Source organism: Micromys minutus, assembly GCF_963924665.1.
Source record: "Micromys minutus genome assembly, chromosome: 2".
NCBI classification, from domain to species: domain Eukaryota; kingdom Metazoa; phylum Chordata; class Mammalia; order Rodentia; family Muridae; genus Micromys; species Micromys minutus.
The window spans coordinates 80,146,149-80,162,487 of record NC_137971.1 but is presented as its reverse complement, the minus strand read 5'-3'; the positions used below and the strand labels follow the sequence as shown (position 1 = coordinate 80,162,487).

Genomic DNA, 16,339 nt, shown 5'->3' with positions numbered 1-16,339 from the left:
CCAGGGGATGTACATGCAGCTCAGTTGGTAGAGTGCTTGTTTACTATGCACATAGTCCTGGATTCAGTCCCAGGGCTGTATAAACTGCTCATAGTGGGGTAATCCCAGTGCTCAGGAAGATCTGAAATTCAAGGTTATATTGAAAGTTTGAGGCCAGCCTGGGCTACGTGAGACCCTGTCTTAAAAAACAGTAATTAAGAAATTGATAAAAACCAGAACTTGCTTTTCAGAGGTCCCCCCAAAAGACCCATTGCTTTATATAAAAACACATTCATTAATTCACATGTATTTATTTTCTCAACCCTAAGATACATAAAAGTCATATCAGAATTGATAAGTTGTTGAATGGTAACAAACAAACAAAAATAAACTTGAGTTTAATATTTGTTTAAAAGTATTTTAGTCTTTAGTGCAGTGTGTGTGTGTGCATGTGCGTGTGCGTGTGTGTGTGTGTGTGTGTGCATGTGTGTGTGTGTGTGTGTGTGTGTGTGTGTGTGTGTGTGTCTGCTAGTCTGTCAAAAGACCTTGCTCAAGAGCTAGGCATAATGACATGTACCTATCATTCCAGCACTTGATAAGTGGGGGCAGGAGAATTGGGAGGTTCAAGTCCAGCTCTGGTTGCAGAAAATGTGTGAGGTTTTTATCCTTGAATTCTGGCCATAGTCTGAGATTTGATCTTCTTCATGGTCTCAGCTAAGGGCTAATTCCAGAGTCAAGCAAAAAAGCCAAAGCAATCCATAGTCTAGATAGGAACCCACACCAAAGACAGACTTATGAAGGTCATTCTAAGCACATTGCTTTAGAACATGTCAGTGTTGGTTCAGGCACCAGCTGATGATCCCACAAAAAGCCCAGCAGAACATTCTCAGTGTAAAGTGGCATGTGTGTATGCAGACAACACTGCCTGACTTCTACTGAGTGACTGACCAGCCCCATGTTCAACTTAATACTCCCTGTGCAGACTGGTACAGAATTAAAGTCCTCCAGACTAACCCAGATCAGAGCTAAATCTCAGCATGGTCCAAATCCCAGAATGTGCTAGCCTACATTCATTAGTAGTACATACTACTCTCAGACTCATTAATCTATCTGCCAAGCACTTAGTGTCACCCTACTAGCTCTAGATGTTGCAGTAGGTGCTGAACCTTGGACATGGGAAGACTTCCTAAAAGCTTGAATCATCCAGGAAGCCTAAGTAAAGTCAAAGCTTCCAGAATGGTGTCATCAAATAACCTCACAGATTTTTTTCCTCGTGACATATTTTGCTTCATCTGCTTATGCAATTTTTAAATTACATAATGATATGTCCTATATTGGTCCCATCCCATCACCTATGTCCTAGTAGGTTTCTATACTGTCTGTGACCTATCTCAATAAATGTTTATCTAGAAGACACAAAGGTACTGCCCTTTATTTGTAATCTCTAATTCTGCAAAAGGAGATTAATAAATAATAAAGCTACTGTAAGTACAATAAAGGTATAATAGAGACACCTTCAGAGTCCAGGGGAAGCAAAATGGAACAGTGGTTTCTCAGGCCAACATGGCAACATGCACGTGTGATCCCAGCATTTGGAAGGCAGAGGCAGAAAGATTATGGTGGGAAGTTTGAAGCTAGCCTGTGCTACATTGTGAATTTGTGTTAAGCAACATGCAGCCCAGGCTGGCCTTGAACTTGATTCTCTTGTCTCTCTACCTTCCAAGTGCTGGGCTCATAGGTGTGCACCAACATACCCAGCTCAAAAGAATTGTTTCTTAAAGAGAGTATGGTGTGGTTAGGAGAAGTAATCTATATTATGGGTCCACCACCATTTATGTGTGTGCAACAGTATGTGCAGAGGCCAGTGGACAACCTTGGGTGCTGTGGTAGTTTGAATATGTTTGACCTAGGGAGTGGCACTACATGGAGGCATGGACTTGTTGAAGAGAGTGTGTCATTATGTGGGGTGGGCTTTGAGATGCTCCTAGCCACATGGGACTCAGTCTTCTCCTGTTTGCCTTTGAAACAAGATATAGAACTCTGAGCTCCTTCTCCAGAGCCATGCCTACCTGGATGCTGCCATGCTTTCTATATGATAATGGACTGAACCTCTGAAACTGTAAGCCAGCCCCAATTCAATGTTGTCCTTATAAGAGTTGCTTTGATTGGTGGCTGGAAAGATGGCTCAATGGTTAAGAGTACCAACTGTTCTTCCAGAGGTTCTGAGTTCAGTTTTAAGTAACCACATGGTGGTTCACAATCATCTGGGATCTGATGTCCTCTGCTAGTGTGTCTGACAGCTACAATGTACTCATATAAATAAAAGAAATACATCTTAAAAAAAAAAAAGAGTTGCTTTGGTCATGGTGTCTCTTCACAGCAATAAAACCCTAAGACAGGTGCCATTCCTTAGGTGATTTCCACATTCTATTATTTTGTAACTTTGGAGAGAGAGGCACTCTCTAGGCTGGAACACGGCAGGTAGGCTAGGTGGGCTAGCTCAGGATTCCCAGGGATCTGCTTATCTCTGCCTCCCAAGCACTGGGATTAGAAGCATACACCATCATGCCCATATTTTTTTTCTCCCTCCAAAATGGTTCTGGGATCTAACTCAGGTCCTCATATGTACAAGATAAGCACTTTACTGACAGACCCTCTTCCCAGGCATCTTTTACTCTTCAAGGAATAGGTAGGAGCAGTCTATTGTTTTTGTTTTTCTGATACTGAGGATCAAACCCAGGGTCACCAGCCTGTGAGACAAGCTTTCTACCAATGAACTGTATCACCAGCTCTCAGCTGGCTCTCTCTACTTTTGGGAGTTGGGGTAGAACAAGGTCTTACTGTATAGCTCTGGCTGGCTTAGAACTCACTTTGTAGATCAGGCTTGGCTTAGAACTTGTATGGATCTTGCGTCTGCCTCCCAAGGGCTGTCTGGGATCATAGTCTTGTGCCACCTGGCTGCCTTTACCCCTATTATTTCATTATTACTGTTACTGTTGTTATTACTATGCCAACCCATAGGATGATGCCACCTACATTCAGGGTGGGCTTTTCTTCCCCAGTTGCCACTGGAAGCTCTCACATGCACACTCCAAGGTGTGACTCATAGGTGTTCTGGTGTTTCTTGATTCAGTCCATCTAAGTGATGAGTAGGACAGGGAATTGTTTCCCTAAGTATGTGTGCGCAGAGTGCTCTTCCGGTCCTTGATTATGAGTCTCAGTAACATGGCTGCCTAAATAAGACCTGGACAAGGATGACAGGCTCATATGACAGGGAGACATCTCATGGGCCCTGACCCTATACAAAGAACTACAGGTAACTGAGGAATACTAAGAGAGGGAGAAATCATCTCTCCCTGGGAAGATCCTCCCCAAAAATTTGGTTATCCAATATCAAGTGGTCAGTTCTGAAATCATATGCATACAAATAACATTATATGTACTAAGTACATTGTGTTTAGTGTATATGGTTAAGAGCCACCATGTGGATGCTGGGAACAAAGCTAGGAACTGCAAGAACAAGTGCTCTTTACCACTGAGCCACCTCTTTAGGTTCTAGTACTGGGATTTTCAAGTGCGTTTAATTCAAAATGGCCAGTGTGGCAAAGCAATACATTTTGGGGTGGCATGTGCTCTTTCAACATAATGGTGGGAAGATGTGGTTAGAGCTGCAGGCTCGGCTCTAAGGAAGGTTGTCTACAATCTAGGTTTCCCTTCTTTTGTCATGGATTTCTTTCCCCTCCAGCCACATTATTTCCAAACATTGACTCACCTGTTACCAGATACATGTTGGCTACAGGTAAACCAGGAAAACCTGTCTTGGAAAAGATGGACATTATTTCTTTGCTAACTGCTGCCCTGACACACGTAGGCCACTGGCTGTCAGGACACCCGCATTTCAAGAGAACCCAGAAATTTTAGCTTTTACTCCAGAAATCCCAAATATGAAAACTAATTAGGAGAAAACTCAAAATCCTGTGTGTGGGACAACATCATTTTAAGCCTGGACTGTACCACCCTTTTGGGAGTGAGCCCTCCTCCGACTCCTCACTACTTGGATACCAGGCATGACCTCCCATGCCTGGCTTCAGGTTGAGTTGAGGTTTCATGCAAGCCAGGCTGGTTCTGAATCTCTCATCTTCCTGCCTCTGCTTCCTCATCGCTGAGATCTCAGGAGCACGCCAGCATGCCGGGTTTATGCAGGGCTGAGGATCAAACTCAGGGCTTTGTGTTCTCATGAAGTACTCCACCCACTGGACCACTTCTTCAGTCCCCAGCACTCAGCACAGAGCAGAACCACAGGCATGCTCCAGTGAAGACGGCTCGCTGGATAGGCCATTCTTTCCTAAGGAGGAGGAGGACAGCTTCACAGCTTTAAGTCAGGATCAGTGTTTAGTAGATGATCACTGTGTATTCTCACTAAGGTCTTCCCTTGGCATAAAACAAAAATTATGACTGTAACAAGATTTATTGGAAAATGTTTCTTACGGCATGATTGGAATTTATTCTGAACTGTTGCAGTCCTTGTAATGGATTGTGTGTGTGTGTGTGTGTGTGTGTGTTTATGTATGTTTAAATGTGAAATGCTTCCACTTAAGCTAATTTAGGTTCACTTTGGACACTTGATCCCCAGCTGGTGGCGCTGTCAGAAAGTTGTGAAACCTTTAGGAGGCGATGTCTGGTTAGATGAAGTGAGTCACTGGGGTTAGGCCTGGGGGTTTTATAGCCTGGCTCCTCTTCCTGTTCTTTATCTGTTTCCTGCCTATGGATGCACGCAATGTGACTAGCTACCTCATGCTCCTGCTGCCATGTCTGCTCCACAAAGTTGGGCTGAATCCCTGCTCAAACTGTGAGCTGAAAGCCTTCCTTTCCTGAGTTGCTTACCAGGTATCTTGTCATAAAATGAGAAAGTTAGTGAACGCAATATGCTTCAGAATTCTATTTTGAGTTGTGTGTGTGTGTGTGTGTGTGTTTCACTGGGAAGGCACATACTAACTAACCACTTTCCCAGAAGCTATAGCCATAGGCTTAAAATATTTTTTTAAAGACACAGTGTCGATAAGTTGCCCAGGTCAGTCTTAAACTTATCCTGTGCCCAAAGTGGGTCTTGTATTTCTTTCTTTTCTTCTTTCTTTCTTTCTTTCTTTCTTTCTTTCTTTCTTTCTTTCTATCTTTCTTTCTTCCTTCCTTCCTTCCTTCCTTCCTTTCTTTCTTTCTTTCTTTCTTTCTTTCAGATTTAATTATTTTATGTATGTGGGTTCACTGTCTCTGTCTTCAGACACACCAGAAGAAGTCATCGGATCCCATTACAGATGGTTGTGAGCCACCATGTGATTGCTGGGAATTGAACTCAGGACCTCTGGAAGAGCAGACAGTACTCTTAACCACTGAGCAATCTCTCCAGCCCAGGTCTTGTATTTTCAATTCTCCTTCCTTAGCCTCCCAGGCAGCTAGAATTACAGGCCTATTTAATATGGACACATGTTTTTAAATTTACATAGTTTCATTTAGAAAAGTTTTAACAATGCAGAGAAAATATACTTTGGAGAAAACAGATGCTAGTAGCTTAGACATCATTGGTTTACCATAAAACGGAGGCATGGGGATGACTCACGAGACGAGGGCTTGACTGGGAGGAGCTTTTCAAGGATGCCACTGGCTCCAAATGAGAAATAGCCTTTGTCATCTACGGCTACTTTGTTGTTTCCAATGCAGGGGGAGGACTTTGTCTCTGACCATCACACTAACTGGTTGAATCTCTCCACCCTTTCCTGTAGAGCCTGGTCCCACAGCTATGACTGATACTTGCAATGGTTTTCCTAGACATTCTTCTAGAGGCATAATGTCACCTTCAATCACAGTTTTGACAGCACTGCTTTTAACAAATGCTTTGTTAATAGTGGAGGGAACATGCTGCTTGCCCTGAAAGGAGTCATCACCACTGTTGGGACTCTGTGCTCTAGGTGCCATTGCTAGAAGATTCTATTAGTCTGGCTGGAAAGGCTGGCTGCCAGGCACAGCACAGCCCATGTTGCTGCTGTTGCTTTTTACTTTTTTAGGGAAGCAGGTTTGGTAAGATTGCTAGTGGGGAGTATGATCACTGTCTTTTATTAGGATTTTTTTTTTCTGCAGGGATAGTATGATTTTTAAAGTAAAGACCTCTTGAAATTATGTCTACTGTAAATAGATCTAGACATGATTTATTGCTATGAATATTTAACTTCTACATGATGTTAATCTTCATATAATAGCAAACGGGAGAAATTGAATTTTCTATTTTGCTCTTTATTTTTTCTTTCCTTTTCTTTTTTTCTTTTTGGGTTTTCAAGACAGGGTTTCTCTGGGTAGCCTTGGCTTTTTTGGAACTCACTCTGTAGACCAAGCAGGATGGCCTTGAACTCAGAAATCTGCCTGCCCCTGACTCCCAAGTGCTGAGATTAAAGGCACATTTTCTTTCTCAAGGAGAAAAAAAAAAAAGGCAAAAGTGAAATTTCTGCTCCAAAACATTATGAAAAAAAGTACTAATATTTGAGATAATTTTCTTCTATCCACTGAATATGTTCAATATGAATTGATAGGATCTGTGTGATAACCCAAATGTCTTCTATACCCTGTGAACCTTACATAGTAGTGAGAAAAAAAATTAAGGAGCCAGGTACAATAGTACTCACCTTTAATCCTAGCATCCAGGAGAAAGAGGCAGGTGAATCTCTGTGAATTTGTGGCTAGCCCGGACTACACAGCCAGCTTTAGGACAGCAGCGGAGAAATAGAGAGACCATGTATTTCAAAGGTGGGGGGTAGGAGAGAGGGAGAGAGAATTACATTTCCCATATGCATGGGTGAATATGTGATCAAGGTGAGGTTAGGTTGGCTGCTGGGGGCTGACAGCACTTGAATCCCAGGGATTGAAAAGAACCAGTTGGGCTAGAGAGATGGCTCAGTGGTTGAGAGCACTGATTGCTCTTCCAAAGGTCCTGAGTTCAGATCCCAGAAACCACATGGTGGCTCACAACCATTTGTGGTGAGATCTGATGCCCTCTTCTGGTGTGTCTGAAGACAACTACAGTGTACTTATAAATAAATACATAAATAAATCTTTTTTTTTAAAAAAAGGAAAAGAAAAGAACCAGTTACTCTCCTGAAATGGGCTGAGCTTGGGCAAAGGTTTTAGGTGGGAAGGTTTTGAAAGAACAGACAAAAACCTATGTGGCTGAAGTGTACTGACTCAGAGAGAGTAGAAAGAGGTGGAGCAGAATTAAAAAGGCGACATGCAGGCTTTGACAGACAGCAGAGGAGTTTAAAGGGTTTAGACGAGAAAGTACTGCTTTCAAGGAGTAAGTACTGGCTCTTAAAGCACTGTGAGAAAGGATGATTGTGGGACCTATGGGGGTGGGACACTCATGAGAAACGATGGTGTTGGTGGTGAGAGAGTGAGGTAGAGACAGATTGATTGAGTCTGGAGGTAGAAGAACTCATGGATGGCTTAGACATGTGGGATGAAGGAGGATCCCAGCAACTCAAGGTTTCAGTTGAGCAACTTTGCGCATACTGTTTACTGAGGGGGGGGCGGGGATACAGAGTAGGTCGTGGAGAAGTAGATGCTAAGACACAGTCAGGTGTCTAGAGATCTGTCAGGTAGTAGTTTTTCTGGATCAGGGAAAAGGGCGGAGGTAGAATTCTGAGTTGGGAGTTGGCTTATGGTGAGGAAAAACCTGCCAGCTGGGGGAGGGGACTTCTGGCAGAAATGACACATGAGCTACAGGGCTTCCTCATTCTCTGCCTGGCAGTAGGACTGTTGTTCCGTTGATGAAAACCATGACTATGGCTCTCAGGATGAGGTGGACTCTGAAGCAGGTAATAGCTGAGAGCTGTGAGCTAAGCCCATGTCTCCCGGCTAGGCGCCACATCTCCCAGAGAAAACGTTGTGTGGCAGCTGTATCAGTCAGACTTTGTGTCGGTGTGACCCAAGTGTGAGAGGACAGCTTAGGGGAGCAGAGGTTGATTGTGGCATGTGGCCTCGGACCTGTCAGTTCTTCAAGGTGGTGAGGGCATGGCAGAGCAGAACAGTTCACATCATGGTGGCCAGGAAGCCGAGGAAATGAGTAAAAGGAGACAGAGGGAGAAGACGGGAGACATCCATTCAAAGATGACTATAAAGAAACGGTCTCAAAGGAGAAGGAGAAATCGAAGGCAGATTTACATAAAAGTCAGAGTAAAAGGACGGGTACGTGGAGAAAGTCAGCTGTCCTGGATCTGCATGCTGCTCTTCAGTGACACGTTCCTGAGAGGGAGGACCAGGACAATTCGGGAGCAGGAGGTCTTGCACAAGCTGGTGGCTCATGAGAGGAAGTCTGTTAAGAAACACAGCATTTTCTTTGCCGTTTTGAGGGGGAAAAGGAACAGGAGCAGCAGAAAGCTATCATGGGGCAGGATGAAGTCAGCAGGAAGTAACCGAGCAATGTTGCACAGAGTGACTCAGGCTATCTCATGCACATCACAGACCAGGCACGCAGAAGCCTTGGGACTGATAACCAGGGTTCCTCTGTGGGGGTAGAGTTAGGTTCCCAGGATCCAAGATAGGAAGTTCTCCCAAGGCCCTGTCCCCAGGCTATTGCTGGATCTGCCGAGCCTGTTCCGGGTTTTAGACCAGGAACTATGTTCCTTCTCCATACATTGGGGCCTCAGGGAAAGTCTTGGGTTGGCCTGGCTCCAAACTGAAACTTTTTAATAAACTTAAAAAAAATAGCTGGACTGGCTCAGTGGTTAAGAGCACTTGCTCTCACAGAGGCTTAGGGCCAGGTTCCCAGCACCTACATGGTAGGTAGCTCATAAGAGTCCAAAACTCCAGTTCCGGTAACTCAGATGCCTGCTTCTGAACTCCTTGGCACATGACACACAAACTTACATGCAGATTAAATACTTAAAGGAATTTTTCTTGCCAGCCTTACACTATGGAAGTTTTAAGCGTATAGAAAAGTTGAAAGAATCTTGTACTAAAGTCACTGAATTCTACACTACTTAAAAAAAAAGCCCACATTTCTTTACTTAATAGGAAGGGATTTTTTACATTATGGGAGATATTCTGTGGTACACTATTCACAGGCCTGGTGACTCTACAGGCAGAGAAGGATTCTGGGAAAGGAGAGGCATATCCAAAGACAGAAATGGAGCCATTGGGTAACAGGAACCAAGTCAGTGTGAGCAAAGGGACTGCATTTAGGTTTCACAAGTGCAGAAAGAGGAAAGGATTAGCGAGTCCAGAGGCTCTGCAGATTTGAAACTGAGCTATGGTGAGCACGGTGCTATAGCCTAACCAACCACTCAGCTCTGTTCCTTCTGGTTAATGGACCCCACTTTTGGTGTGGGGGTAGCAATATAGAAAGAAATGAATTATGATTGACACAAGTCAGTCACGACTATTGCCTTCCCCTCTGTGGGACGCTGGCTATCCCAGAATACCCGGAGGTGAAGAGAATGTTTGGTTTGGCCACTGTGTAAAAGTCCTTCAAAAGAAAGGGAAAGAACTTTCTCAGAAAAGGCCCTTTGCTGTCTTGCCTGGGCAGTCCCTGACCCCCAGGGTTCCTACTTTTGAGGTCAAGATTCATAAAATGTCACCAGGAATATAGTGGTGTATCCCTCTGATATAACTTGAGAGTTGGAAGCAGGAGAATCAGGAGTTCAAGGTCATCCTTGGCGACACAGAGGCTAACCTGGGCTACACATGATCCAGCTCTTATGACTTCAAATAAAGAAAACAAACAAACTGACTTGGGTTGGGGGACAAAACTCAACCTGAGAGTACTGTTCAATGTGTGAGGCCTCAAGATCTATCCTAGGGTGACAACCTCTCATCTCAACAAAACCAGGACTTACCAAACTGACACAAGGAAGTTCTCAACAGAAGTGATTCAGGTTATCTGCTAAAGATGAGAGGGAAGGGAGGGCGAGAGGTGTATTATGTACGCCACTGCACCTGGTTCATTATTTGTGTCTTGAGAGCTGAAAAATTTTTTTTTTAGTATTTACTCACACCTGCCACTGTAATACCATGGTAGTCAGAGACACTATGTAAAGATACTGTCTATGTAATGTGTGCACCGGGCAAACATGACTGTATGCCAACAAAACTATCTACAAAAGCAGGCAGAGGGTTGATTGGGTCCCATAGCCACAAGAGGCTGATCTGTGAACTAGACCTTATTACAGCTCTAAGTCTTGGCTCCCATAGAGTTTGCTGCTGAATTTTTATTTATCTATGTATTTTTCATTTAGTTTCTGAGTACTTAATGTGTCTGCAGTAGTAAGCAGTCTCTACTGTCTTCATCCATGTTCTGAACACTAAGAGCTTGCCTTTGTAACCAACTGATCAGTTGTTGGCATGTTGAATCCTGGACGAAGAATACAGAGGGGCATATTGTCATATTAAAAAGCCAGAATAGGCTGGGTGTGGTGGCACATACCTTTAATCCCAGCACTGGGGAGGTAAAAGCAGGTAGATCTCTGAGTCCAAGGCCAGCCTGGTTTACAGAGTGAGTTCCAGGACAGTTGGGGATATTTCATAGAGAAAACAAAACAAAACAAAAAACCAGAATAGTTGGAAGATGGTGGTACATGCCTGTAATTTCAGCAGTCAGGAGACAGAGGCAGGAGGTTTGCCACTAGTTCAAGTCCAGTTTGGGCTACATATGGAACTTCAGGGCATTGAGGGCTACAGAGAGAGAGAAGCTGTAACAAAACATTAAAATATATGTAATATATGTACACACAGAGAGGGAGAGAGAATGGGGGTGGGGAGAGGGAGTGATATGAAACAATGAACATAAAACAACCCAGAAGCAGCTGAACAGCATCCTCTCTCCTGACGTACCAAGAACTACTCTATGTGACAGGGCTCACAGCTGCTGGTTTGTCCAGATGTTTTTCTTTTCTTCTTGCCTGCCCTCCAGCAAACTCATTTTGGGTTTCTTAGCTGAGCTGAGGTTTCCTTGGAAATTAAAGAATCAAATTGCCTAGTTCAAGTTGAGCGATATCCCACGAAGGCAATAATCAGCCGGGGTTTCCTAGGTAACAGGCACATGAGTGTGTGAGGAGATAAACTATTCAGTACCATCTCCACCACCAGCACCTAATATGCGCCCCCCAGGTTACAGGTGCAAAAATACTTTTTAACATAACCCTTAGCACGTTATGCCAGGCACCCTCTAATTTACTCTTTACCATCTTGTAGTATAAACCACTACTGCCTAGAAGTTTGCTCATAGTTAATAATGCCAAGCAAGGGCGCATTCAAAAGGGCACATTCAATGGAGTGGACTGCCCAAGGCAGGAAGCAAATCTGGAGTTTGTTTTTTTAACATAATATTTTTAATACTGATTATTTGGGAATTTCATATCATGTACCCCTCATACTTTCAAGTCCTCCCAAGTCTGCCTCCACCTTTGTGAGCCCCCCCAAAAGAAGGGATAACACCAAAACCAACCAACCAACCAAAAACTGTCCAATTTGTGTTGATTATATATGCACTGAAAAGTGGCCAAACTCCCAGTGGCCAACCCTGTTGGGATTCTGTAAACCCCACCCCTCAGTTGCCTAGCAACAGCCAGGTATACCCCACCCCTCAATTACCCAGCAGTGGCCAGGTATGCTCCGCCCCAGTGACCTGACACTATAAAAGGAGCTGCTTGACCCCTCCTTTCTCTCTTGGCCTCTCTTGCTCTTGTGCTCTTGCAGCCTTGCTCTCCCACTCCTACCCCTTTCCCTTCCCCCTCTCTCCCACGTGCTAATGGCCGGCCTCTACTCCTCTACTCTCTCTCTCTGCCTCTACCACCCTCTTAACTCTCCCATGACCTGAATAAACTCTATTCAGTACTATACTGTTGTGTGGCTTGTCCCTCAGGGAAGGGATTCCCAACATGGACCCCCCAGAGGCATCTCCCTTGCCCTCAGGTCTCGCCACATCTTCATGGGCCATATGCCCCCGACTCTCTTCATCCTTCCCCTAACATTGGTGCCGTGACTCGGATCATTATTCTCTCACAACATTGGTGCCCTGTGACTCTTCCTTTCAGTGACTTCCTTTCATTGGTGCCCCGTCATCTTTTCCTTACAAACACCTTGAAGAAAACTTGAGTCTTCCTTCACTCTCTAATCCATTGGCTTCTTGCTCATTTTACCTCTCAATCAACAATGAAAGCGCCTCTGATAAACCTCATTGGCTAGGATACTGCCACTGGCTTCACTTTACCTCTCCATTCGGACATTGACTTATTGGTTACCTGATGAGCTGATTGGTCACTCTGTTGGAATACACACCAGGCCTAGAGTCAGAAAACAGATTCAAGACCAGGCACAAATGCCTGGCATTTGAGGCAGTGCTGGGGAAGGATTCTGACTTGTGACAGTGTCCTGGCTCTTCTTCCAACCTTCTTCCTATCAGGAAATTCTCCATCCTAGCTAAAACCTAAGTCTTAGGTTTTACTTATTAAGGAATGTTTCCTTTTCCTCTTAGAGCCTCACCTGATGCTCTTGTGATTCTGTCTTCGGTGTTTTTATACTCAAGTAGTTTGTTTTTGTTTCATACAGCAGGCTCTTACCTAGCCCAGGCTAGCCTTGGATTCCTAACCTTTTGCTTCCATCTACCACATGCTAGTATTGAAAGGGGTGGGGACCACCATGCTGCCAAGTTTAGTAATTCCCACAGCTTTGGGGTGGCATATAAACTCAAATCTTACATGGTTACTAACGACCCTTGTGATGTAGGTAATATTTCTCAAGTTGAAAGTTAGTGTCCCTACACCTTATTACTTGTCTCTTCCTCAAGTGTCATTATGTTCAACCTGTTCATTTCCTCCCTCCCTCCCTCCCTCCCTCTTCCCCTCCCTCTTCCCCTCCCTCCCTCCTTCCTTTCCTTTTAGTACTGCAGACTGAACCAGGACCTTGAGTACACCATGGATGCTCTCCACCACTGCTCACCCTTGCTGCTATTTTTCTTTATTAATTTTTACCTTAAGAACTGTTCTTCTTTGTTGTCATTTAGTACCATTTGCTGGGAGAGTTTGAGCCAGGCTCTCACACTGTTGCCCAGGCTGACGTCAAACTTAGAGTCCATTCTGCTTCAGGTCTTTCAGGTGCTTGGATTAAGAGCCACCACTGCAGGCTTTTATCCTCATGGCCTCCTGAAGTGTTGTGCTCCGCTGTTTCCTAATCCAGCATCTTGTTTACTCATTGTTCATCCTGTTTTTCTTGTCTTCCCTGTGCCCTTCACCCCAGAAAGGTGTCGCCACCTCCCATACTCCTGTTCCGCATCTTCCTCCTTTAATTACATCATCGGCTGGATCTCACCTTCCCGTTTGCCAGGTTTTACTGTTCTCCATTGGATTTCTATGACTCATCCAGACAGATCACCACCAGGGTTTCTAAGGTTTGCCCTTAGAAAAACCACACTTATTTTTTTTTGGGTGCCCCATTCACAAGTTATTTGTCCTTGTGCTAGATAATAGGTAATACAAATGTTCAAGGCAGTTCCTGGCTTTGATATGTTTATAGCCTAGCGTTTTGTTTTTGTTTCATAAGGCAGGCTCTTACATAGCTCAGGCTGGCCTGGAATTCCAGATTCTTCTGCTCCCGTGTACCATATGTTAGTACTAAAGGTGTGGGGACCACCAAGCCCAGTAATTCTAGTAACTCCCACAGTGTTGGGGTGGCATATCAACTCAAATCTTACATGGTTACTAACGCCATTTATGATGTAGGCAATATCTCTCAAGTTGAAATTTAGTGTCCCTATACCATAATCTTTTATCTTCCTCAAATACATTAAACTTGTTCATTTTTGTTTTTTAACATATGTCTCTGCTCTTAATCCCTCAGTGGAGGCAGAGCCATAAAATACAAAACAAAACAAAACAAAACAAAACAAAACAAAAAAACCCAACAGCAACAACAAAACCACAAAAGAAGCTTAGCTTTGGGATATTCGTCTAAGTAAATGGAAAGGAGGTATGGATAAGAGTTAAAAATCTAGAGGGTGAAGTCTCCGTTTAGACGCCAAGAATGGCTGAGTTACTGAGTTACTACAATGTGTCAGACACTTTTAAAATCGATTTTTATTGATTGGTGTGTGTGTGTGTGTGTGGTGTGCTGTTACTGACTCCATTTTACACACAAGGAAATGGAAGCATAGTGCTCTGATACCCTCCCATACCCCACCCCCCTTGCCATCATACCTTATGATGGGTTAGAAAAGGGGAGTGTTGCAAGAGGGAAGAAGTCTGATCCCTAACGGAACACACACCCATGTTGTGTCTTGCTGACAGTGGCTTCCTCTGGATCCGAGGGTTCTACATTTGCAGATTCAACCAACTAGAGACAGATATAGCGAGTGCTGAAGTATGAGCATTCATCTCTCTCTGCTTCCTGATGCTTTGTGACCAGCTGCCTCAAGCTTCTGTTGCTGTACTGAAGTGCACCCTTAAACACGAGCCAATCTCCCTCGTCAATCGCTTTTCTTAGTATTTTCCATTGCAGGAAGGAGACCAATCAATACACAACCCAGGACCTTCTTTTTCTTTTTAAAAGATGTATTTTTTAAAAAAAGATTTATCTAATGATTATATATAAGTACAACGTAGCTGTCTTCAGACACACCAGAAGTGGGCATCAGATCTCATTACAGATGGTTGTGAGCCACCATGTGTTTGCTGGGATCTAAACTCAGGACCCCTGGAAGAGTAGTCAGTGCTCTTAACCACTGAACCATATCTCCAGCCCGACCTTTTTCTTTAGGTGGAAAAAAAACAAAAACAAACAAACTAACCCCTCTCCCAAACCGAAAAGTCAGTAAGGTGCGAGCAACTGGCACTTAAGCTTCAAAACCAGCTCCAAGGCATTTAAACCTATTCTCTCCTCCAAGCACGAACATTTAAAAGCCTCACGTTTAAAATGTTAAATGTGTTGAAGATGTCTTGACTTCATGGAGCAGAGAGAAGAAAAAGCTGTATCTGAAGATGTGCGTGAGATGCTATTAAGTCACATGGATTCAGGGCCCAGGATTACGAGGGTGGGGTATCGTTAAATACCAGTCTGAGTCCCTCCAAGAGAGGCAATCCAAGGACCCACAGAGGGCTACCATCTTTTTTTCCCCACCCCTGTGGGAGCTGCAGGCGCAGGCCAAAGACCAAGAGCCTAGCAAACCCTAACATTTTATAGGGGATCCCCGGGCAACACTTCACCCTCGGAGGTCCTGAGCTACAAGCTAGTCTAGGATAGCAAAGGAAGGAAGAGGCGCGGCCTCCTCACCCGCGTCTGGAGCGCCACGTCCCTCTTGGCTAGGTCTTCCCCAGCGCCTTCGCGTAGGCGCGTCCCTGGACCAACTCACCAATAGGCGTTCTCCGCGATCCGGAGCCGGACCAATTAGCAGCTGTCAGGGGCGGAGGCAGTCACCATGGCAACCAGGAGGCGGGCAAGCATTAGGCAGTAGATTAGAGCTAGGCGGAGGGCCGTGGGCAGGGAAAAACTGGTGTGCTCGCGGCGGGCATCAGTCGGCTTATTCTCGCGCGCGGGGACCCTGCAGAGAAGGTCAGTGGCGCGGAGCTGAGGGTAGATCCCAGCCTCGAGGAAGCTAGGCGGGTCATGGGAGAGAGGGCGTAGGTCTGTTCTTGCCCTGCCCTGGTTGTGAGAGTGGAGGGCCGAGTTCTGGGCGGGCAAGGTTGGGGAGGGTCTTCTTGCTGAAGCCGGAGGCGCAGGGTCCACTCTACCACTCTTCTCGCTACAGGACACCTGAGCCTTTCTTAAGGGTGGGTAGGAAGAGCAGGCGGAGTAAGTGCTGGACCCAGACTGGGGCGGGAGCTGTGGGCGAGGGTATGCCCACTGGTGAGGTCTCTGGACATACAGATTCCGGGCTGATGCTCCGCGCCCCTCAGCGGTGCGGAGCAAAGGTAGGCCCAGGAACACAGCTCTTCCCCGGAGTATGTGAAGACAGCATCTGCCACTAAGGAGAAAGTTCCTGCCAGCTGTAATATCGTTTGCCCCAAAGTGACAAATTAAGCGAAAGAGGAGCCCTTTCGATCTATGGGGAAGAGAAAGATGTTACTTTCTTGTTGCACCTGCTGAATGTTACCTCGGTGGGCCGCTGTGGTTATTGTGGTTGATGCACACAGTGGTCTTACCAGACAATTTTGCAAAATCAGAAAGGGGTGGAGGGGGGAGAGAAGGAAAATGAATAGGAACCCTTGTTCTGATGATTTATATCTTTTACATGGGTTAATGGACCTTTTACACAAATTGAATACTCAGTGCTATCATCTTAGTTTCTTACTTCAGCCTCTGTCAACTCCACCTCCCCTCCCCAAATCATCCT

The 16,339-nt window shown here is 44.9% G+C and overlaps 1 protein-coding gene across 1 annotated transcript in view; it reads left to right on the top strand.

Annotated features, from left to right (window-relative positions):
• The first annotated feature begins 15,437 nt into the window (after positions 1-15,437).
• Positions 15,438-16,339, top strand: part of NUCB2 (nucleobindin 2) — a 34,673-nt gene continuing 33,771 nt past the window's right edge. Inside the window, exon 1 of the mRNA XM_080910845.1 lies at positions 15,438-15,558. The gene's annotated coding sequence lies outside the window, so the exon portion shown is untranslated. The remainder of the gene's footprint in view (positions 15,559-16,339) is intronic.